Raw genomic sequence first — 9,122 nt, forward strand, 5'->3', positions numbered from 1 at the left:
AAGTATATGCTGCTTACAAGAAGCTCACTTGAAAATTAAAGACACAAATAGGTTGAAAGTAAAAAGATGGAAAAAGATATATTATTTAAACAGTAAACATAAGCTAACTGAAGAGGTTACATTACTATTCAATTAATAATCTTTAAGACAAACAATATTATTAAACATAAATAAGGTATTTTAATATGAAAAGGACAATTTCAGGAAGATATTATTAATGTATGTACATTTCTTACTAGAGTCTCAAAATATATGAAGCAAAAATTTGTGGTATAAAAGGAGAAATAGAATAATTCCACAATCATGGTAAAAAATTTTTAACATTCCTTTCTCAGCCATTGATAAAATGAGATAAAAGCACAAAAAATTTGAACAACACTCTCAACTTTCTTGACTTAATTAATTGATATTTATAAAAGACTCTATTCCGAAACTGTAGAATATGCATTATTTTCAAGTGCACATTATGTGTCACCAAGACAGAGACCATATGCCAGGCCAGAAAACAAGTGCTGATAATTCTGAAAGGATTGAAATAATATTATGTTCTCCAATCACAAAGTCATTAAATTATAAGTCAGCACCAATAAGATATTTAGGAAAATCTCAAATACTTGAGAATCAACAACGTATTTTAAAACAACAATGTGTTGAAGAAAAAATGAGTATTAAAAATTATTTGGCACTGAATGAAATATTAAAAAATGTACAAATAATCTAGAATAGTGTTGGAAGGGAAAATAAAGAAATAAAAATCAGACGAAAACAAGAAACAAAAATGAGATGGAAGGCCTAAATCTAACCATATCAACGAGGACAATATTTGTGAGACACAGCTAAATGAGCATGGAGGAAAACCGATAGCTTTTTTTTCTTTCTTTTTTTTTTTTTTTGAGACAGAGTCTTGCTCTGTCGCCAGGCTGGAGTGCAGTGGCGCGATCTCGGCTCACTGCAACCTCCGCCTCCCGGGTTCAAGCAATTCTCTTGCCTCAGCCTCCTGAGTAGCTGGGACTACAGGAGCATGCCACCACGCCCAGTGAATTTTTGTATTTTTAGTAGAGACCGGCTTTCACCATTTTGGCTAGGATGGCCTTGATCTCTTGACCTTGTGATGCACCCGCCTCGGCCTCCCAAAGTGCCGGGATTACAGGCATGAGCCACCGCGCCCGGCCAACTGATAGCTTTTAATGCTTATATGCAGAAGAATAAAACTAGACACCTATCTCTCACCATATAAAAAAAAATCTCAAAATGATTAAACACTTAAATGTAAGGCCTGAAACTCTAAAACTACTGGAAAAAACAAACAAACAAACAAAGGGAAAACACTTCAGGACATGTCTAGGCAAAAATTTCGTGAATGAGGCATTAAAAGCATAGGCCACAAAAGCAAAAATAGACAAATGGGATTTCATCAAACTAAAAAGTTTCTGCACATCAAAGGAAACACTCAACAGAACAAAGAGACAAATTATGAATCTGCCAAATGATTAATATACAGGATATACAAGGAACTCAAACAACTCAGTAGCAAAAACCAAATAAACAGAAACAATCTGATTAAAAATGGACAAAAATCTGAATACACATTTCTCAAAAGAAGACATGCACATGACCAACCAGTATATGAAAAAATTCTCAACATCACCAATTATCAGAGAAATGCAAGCCCAAACCACAATGAGATATCACATCACTCCAGTTAGAATAGCTGTAATGAAAAGGACAAAAAATAACAAATGCTGGTAAGGATCCAAATAAAAAGGAACTATTGATGAGAATCTAAATTAGTATAGCCACTATTGAAAAGAGTATGAAGGTTTCTCAAAAAACTACAAATAGGCCAGGGACGGTGGCTCATTCCTGTAATCCCAGCACTTTGGGAGGCCACAGCGGGCGGATCACCAGAGGTCAGGAGTTTGAGACCAGCCTGGACAACATGGTGAAACCCCATCTCTACTAAAAATACAAAAATTAGCCAGGCGGGGTGGAGGGTGACTGTAATCCCAGCTATTCAAGAGGCTGAGGCTGGAGAATCACTTGAACCTGGGAGGCTGAGGTTGGAGAGAGCTGAGATCATGGACACTGCATTGCACTCCAGACTGAGTGAAGACAGGGAAACTCTGTTTTAAAAAAAAAAAAAACAAAAAACAAAAAACAAAAACAAAAAAAAACTATTTCTCATCTTGTAAGATGGTGGGTGAAAAAGTTGAGAAGCCGGATACTAAGGAGAAGAAACCCAAAGCCAAGAAGGCTGATGCTGGTTGCAATCTGAAAAAGGATAACCTCAAGGCTAAAAAGCCCAATAAGGGGGAGCCCCACTGCAGCTGCAATCCTGTCCTTGTCAGAGGAATTGGCAGGTATTCCCAATCTGTCATGTATTCCAGAAAGGCCATATACAAGAGGAATTACTCAGCTGCTAAATCCAAGGTTGAAAGGAAAAAGGAGGTTCTTGCAACTGTTAAAATACCAGTTGGTGGTGACAGGAATGGTGATACCCGGGTGGTTAAACTTCACAAAATGCCTACGTATTATCTTACTGAAGATGTGCCTCGAAAGCTGTTGACCAGAGCAAAAAACCCTTCAGTCAGCATGTGAGAAAACTGGGAGCCAGCATTACCCCTGGGATCATTCTGATCATCCTCACCGGACGCTGGCAAGAGGGTAATTTTCCTGAAGCAGCTGGCTAATGGCTTGTTACTCGTGACTGGACCTCTGGTCCTCAGTTGAGTTCCTCTACAAAGAACACACCAGAAATTTGTCATTGCCACCTCAAATTTTGATACCATAATTGATATCAGAGATGTAAAAATCCCAAAACATCTTACTGATGCTTACTTCAAGAAGAAGCAGCTGCGGAAGCTCAAACATCAGGAAGGTGAGATCTTCCACACAGAAAAAGAGAAATATGAGATTACAGAGCAGCACAAGATTGATCAGAAAGCTGTGGACTCACAAATTTTACCAAAAATCAAACCTCAGTTCCTGGGCTACCTGTGATCTGTGTTTGCCCTGATGAATGGAATGTGTCCTCACAAATTGGTGTTCTAAATATCTTAAGAACCTAATTAAATAGCTGACTACAAAAAAAAAAAAAAAAAAAAAAAAAAAAAACTACAAATAGAACTGCCACATGATCCAGTAATCCCACTCCTGGGTATATATTCAAAGGAAAGGAAATCAGTGTGTTGAAGAGATGTCTGCACTTCCACATTCGTTGCATCATTATTCACAATAGCCAAGATATGGAAATTAACCTAAATGTTTATCAATAGACAAATGGATAGATACACAATTGAATAATATTTGGCCATTAAAATAAATGAATTCCTGCCATTTTTGACAACATGGATGCACCTAGAGGACATGATGTTGTTAAATAAACCAGGCACAGAGAAACAAATAACATATGATTTCACTTACATGTGGCATGTAAAAAAGTTGAACTCATGCAAGTAGAGTAGAATGGTGGTTAACAGAGGCCAGGGTTCGGGGGAGAAAGGGAAAAGGGAGATGTTGGTCAGTTATATGGGAGAAATAATTTCTGGTGTTCTATTGCACAGTGGGGTTACTATTGTTAAGAATGATGTGTAGTGTATTTCAAAATAGCAATAAGACAGAATTTTGAATGTTCTCATCACAAAGAAATTGTAGATGTTCGAGGTGATGGATATGCTAATTACTCTGATTTGATCACTACACCATGTATGCATGTATCAAAACATCACATTGTATCCCATAATTATGTATAATTATTATTGTCAATTAAAAATAACAAAAAAGGAAGCAAGAAAAATAGGAGCAGAGAAGACACAATGCATTCATTTTCTATTGTTGTGTAACAAATTACCATAAAATTAAAACAGCATACATTCATTATCTCACAATGCCCAGGGTCGAAAGTCTGGAACACTTTCAACGGGGGCCTTTGCTCAAGCTCTTGCAAGGCTGAAATCAAGGTGTCAGCTGTCTGTTTCCTCATATGGAGGATTAACTAGGGAAAGATCCACTTCCAACTTCATTTTATTTCAGTTGTATGATATATCCTCTTTCTCTTGCTACCTGTTGACTGGGAACCACTCTCAGCTCTTAGAGGCTGCTAATTTTCCTAAGCAGCTCACAACATGGCAGTTTGTTTCTTCTTTGAGGCTAGTAGGAAAATCCCTCCGAATCCCAAAGAAAACCATGTTTTTTGTATAGTTTTCTTTCTTTGATGTTTTCTTTTGGATCCTTTCACCTCATTTTAATGGCTTACCTGATTAGGTAGCCTAGGATAATTTCCCTTTTGAGTAACTCAAAGACAAACAATTAGCAACCTAATCGTGAGAGTGATGTTCTGTCATAATCACTAGTCTTGATCATCCTCAAGGGGAGGAAATAATACAAGGATGTGGGTAGTTACAGGCAAGAATCTTGGAAGCTGTCTTAGAATTCTGTCTACCACACACAAAATAAGGAGGAGTGAGGTGGTAATAAGAGCAGAAAGAAACAATATTAAAAAACAAAAAAATAGAGTCAATTAACAGACAAAGTGTGGTTCTTTGAAAAGATCAACAAAATTGAAAACTAAAGAGATCACGAAGAAAAAAGAACACATACATCAGCAATATTAGTATTAAAAAGAGCACTTTAGATACTTCAGACATTAAAAGGATAAAAGTACTATATAAAATTTTATGCTAGCAAATTTGACAACTAGATGAAATGGACAAATTCCTTTAAAAATACAGCTTACCAAAATTTACACACACACACACACACACACACGTATACACCATAAATCGTATCTATTAAGAGCTTAAATTTCTTATCAAAAAACTTTATCTCCACTTATAATACCATACAATATGAAATAATTAAGAATAGATTTAATAATAGATATTTAAAAAGAAAATTAATGACCTAATAAAATGAAAAGTTATATAAAGTTAATGGATTGAAAGTCTCAATGTCGTTAAGGTAATAATTCTCCCCAAATGGTCTAGAGATTCAATGCAATCCTCACTGAAATTCTTTTTTGAATAAATCAGAAAGCCAATGTAAAAATGTATACAGAAAGGCAAAAACCTTGATTAACCAAAATGGTTTTGAAAAATCAAGGAAGAAATTTGATGGGCTTACAGTAACTGATTTCAAGCCTTACTATAAAGTAATAGTAATCAAGTTAAGTGTGGTTTTTTTGTATAAGGATATATTCTTACCATCAATTCCAAAATAAGATAAATGGAACAGAGTAGTCCAAAAGTAGACCCACACTTATATAGAAAATTGGTTGTTGACAACAATGAAAAGGTAATTCAAAGGTTAAAAAAAAAAAAAGAAAAAGAAAAAAGAAAGAGGTCTTCAAAACAGAGTGCTAAGATCATTGGATATTTGTGTGGAAACAACTGACATCAATCCTGACCTCATGCCGTGATAAAAATTAACTTAGGATGCCTTACATATCTAAACACAAGAGCTAAAAATATTAGATATCTAGAAGAAAATGTATAAGAGAATCTTTATGATATTTGGTTAGAGAAATCGTTTTAAACAGGATACCTACAGCATGAACTATAAGAAAAAAAATGGTAAATTTCATCAAATGAAAAAATTTAGAATTACAAATTGCAGTTAAGAAAATGTAAAGGAAAGTGACAAACTGGCAGAAAATACTTGGTAGCCATGTATCTGACAAAGTTATATTGTATTGTAAATTTTAAAACTTGTGTATTTTCTTACTTCCTCAACAATCCCACAAACAGACTGAGAGCAACCCACCCAGGCAGTCTGGCGCACCAGTGGGGTAAGATTGGCCCCTGCCACAAGTTTCCTTTTCCAACATCTCTGACCATAACCTAGTAACATTTCAATATACCAGTAAAATTCTTTTTGTGTATCTTTTTTCTTGTGTATCTCAATCTAAGCCCCAGTAAATGGTACTTACCCTCTGGTCTTTGCTTGCTCTCTGCTCCCCACTTGCTTGGCTGAGCCTTTTTCCTTGGTGCTCCTTTCCACATCACTCCCTCTGAGCGTGCAGTGATTCTGTTCCTCTAGGACCTTGAGTATAACAAACTTGTTTTTTCCTTTGCCTCTTCTGTATCCCCTGTGGTGATTGCGCCAGAGTGACTATCACCAAAAACAACTACTGTGACCACTTACTAAAATGATAAATAACCCCAATTAACAAGAGGCAAAATAAGGTTTATTCTGTAAATAGTCTGGAATGACTGGGTACTTATAACAAAAACAAATCAACATTTTTTTCTCACACTATACACAACATGAAAAAAAATCACTCTAAGTGGATTATAGATTTAAGTGTAAAAGTAAAAATATAATATTTCTAGAAAACACAGAAAATATTTTTAATGTTTTTAATTAATATATCATAGTTGTACATTTTGGGGGGTACATGTAATATTTAATACATGTATAGACTGTGTAATAATCAAATTACTGTGACTGAGATATCCATCACCTCAAACATTTATCTTGCTTCATGTTGGGAACATATTTCTTCTGGATAGATTAAATTATACATTATTTTATTTTAAAATATATAATTTATTATTTATTTTAACTAAAATTTTCCTACTTTGCTGTTGAATACCGGAATTTATTCTTTCTAGCTAACTGTATTTTTGTACACGTTAACCAACTTCTCTTTATACCTCTCTCTCTCCTTCCCTTTACAGTTGTGGTAACTGTCATTCTACTCTCTCTCTTCATGAGATCCACTTTTTTAGCTCTCACATATGAGTGAGAACATGCAATAAGTATTTTTCTGTGCCTGGCTTATTTCACTTGATATGACCTTCACTTCCATCCATATTGGTGCAAATGACAGGATTTCATTCTTTCTTATGGCTGAATAATATTCAATTGTGTATATGTACCACATTTTCTCTGTTCATTCATTCATTGATGGGAACTATTGGAAACTGAATTCCTCTTCAAAGGTTCTTCTTGTCCCCTATTTTCAAGGCTTAGCTTCCTTGCCTCCTTGATGCTAGTTATGGTAAACAAGCCTTCCAGCCATTCCTAATCTGTAACCTTCCAGCCCGTCCCAATCTGTAATCCATATCCATTCCCAATCAGTAACCCACATCCATTCCCAATTGGTAACCCATATCCATTCCCAATCTGTAATCCACATCCATTCCCAATCTGTAAACTACATAACCCACATCTGTTCCTTATTTGGCACCCTTAGTTCCCAAACTGCTCTTCCCACAGCTGTAGCCCCTACCCCTGCTTCATTTGAAGTAGCCAATCTGAATCAGTTTGGATTGTGCAGTATGACCCCAGCCAATGGGGACCAGACACAGTAGCAGGGACTGACTGCATTAGGAATAAAAACCCCTTCCCTCCTTTATTTGGTGTGCTCTCTTGCAGTGATCAGAAAACAAGCAGCACCCTTCTGCAGAAGTAAATTTGCTGTGCTGAGAAATCCTTTATGTGAGTGCTCTTTTTCTTTGTGACTCCATGTTCTTATTTTAAAGAGGCCCTTAGGTTGATTATATGTCTTGGCTGTTATTCATAGTACTGTGATAAACATGGGAGTATTGGTATCCTTTCAATATATTTATTTCCTTTCTTTTGGAATATGCAGTAGTGGGATTGCTGGATGATAAAGCAGTTCTTTTTTAGTGTTTTGAGGAACCTCCATACTGTCCTCCATTGTGGTTTTACTAATTTACATTCCTACCAACAGTGTATGAGGGTTCCCCTTTCTTCACATCATTGCCAGCACCTGTTATTGCCTGTTTGATAAAAGCAACTTTATCTAGATTAAGATAGTACCTCACATTAGTTTTGATTTGCATTTTCCTGATGATTAGTAATGTTGAGCATTTTTTTCATGTATATGTTGGCTTTGTATGTCTTCTTTTGAGAAATGTCTATTCAGGTCTTTTGCTCATTTTTTAATTAAATTATTTGTTGTTGGGTTTTTTTTGCTATTGAGTTGTTTGAGCTCCGTATAACCTCTGGATATTAATCTCTTGTCAGATTGGTAGTTTGCAAATATTCTTTTAACATTCTATAGAGTGTGTCTTCTTTCATTTGTTGATTGTTTCCTTTGCTGTGCAGAAGCTTTTTAGCTTCATGGAATCTCATTTGTCTATTTTTTGCTTTGATTGCTTGTGCTTGTGAGGTTTTACACAGATAATCTTTGCCGAGACCAATGTCCTGGAGCATTTCCCCAATGTTTTTTTCTAGTAGTTTCACAGTTTTAGGTCTCAGAATTCAGCCTTTAATTCATTTTTGTGTGTGGATGGTAAGAGATATTGATCTAAGGTTTATTCTTTTGTATATAGTTAACCAAATTTCCCAGCACCATTTACTAATGAGATTGTCCTTTTCCCATTGTATGTTTTTGGCACCTTTGTTGAAGATAAATTGGCTGTAAATTTGTGGATATATAAGTGAATATTCTGTTCTACTCCATTGATCTGTGTCTATTTTTATGCCACTACTGTGCTAATTTGGTTACCATAGCTTTGTCATAAACTTTGAAGTTGTACAGTGTGATTCTTCCAGCTTTGTTCTTTCTTCTTGGGATTGCTTTAGCTGTTTAGGTTCTTTTATGCTTCTACATAAATTGTAAAACTTTTTAAAATTTGTGTGAAGAATGTCATAGTTTTTATAGGGGTTTCATTAAATCTGTAAATTGTTTTGGGGCAGTATTGTCATTCTATAATATTAATTCTTCCAATTTGTGAACATGAAACTTTATTACTTGTGTCCTTTTCAGTTTTATTCATCAGTATTTTTTAGTTTTCTTTGTATAGATCTTTTACTTATTTGATAAATTGATTCTTACATATTTTGTATTCTTTGTAGCTATTATAAATTTAATTTCTTTCTTGATTTCTTTTTCAGATTGTTTGCTGTTGGCATATAGCAATGCTACTTTTCTAATATTTTATGTTAAGTTTGTAGCCTGTAACTTTACTGAATTCATTCATCAGCTATAACAGTAATGTTATCATTAATTATCTCCAGTAAAAACCAGGATATATTTTGTTTTTTTAATTTTTTTAGTTTAATATATTTTTAAAATTTTATTTCAGGTTCTGGGGTACATGCACAGGTCTGCTACATAGGTAAATTGCATGTCTCAGGGGTTTGTCATACAG

This window comes from Sapajus apella, unplaced genomic scaffold (assembly GCF_009761245.1).
Source record: "Sapajus apella isolate SASKATOON/1434 unplaced genomic scaffold, GSC_monkey_1.0 scaffold119, whole genome shotgun sequence".
NCBI lineage: Eukaryota > Metazoa > Chordata > Mammalia > Primates > Cebidae > Sapajus > Sapajus apella.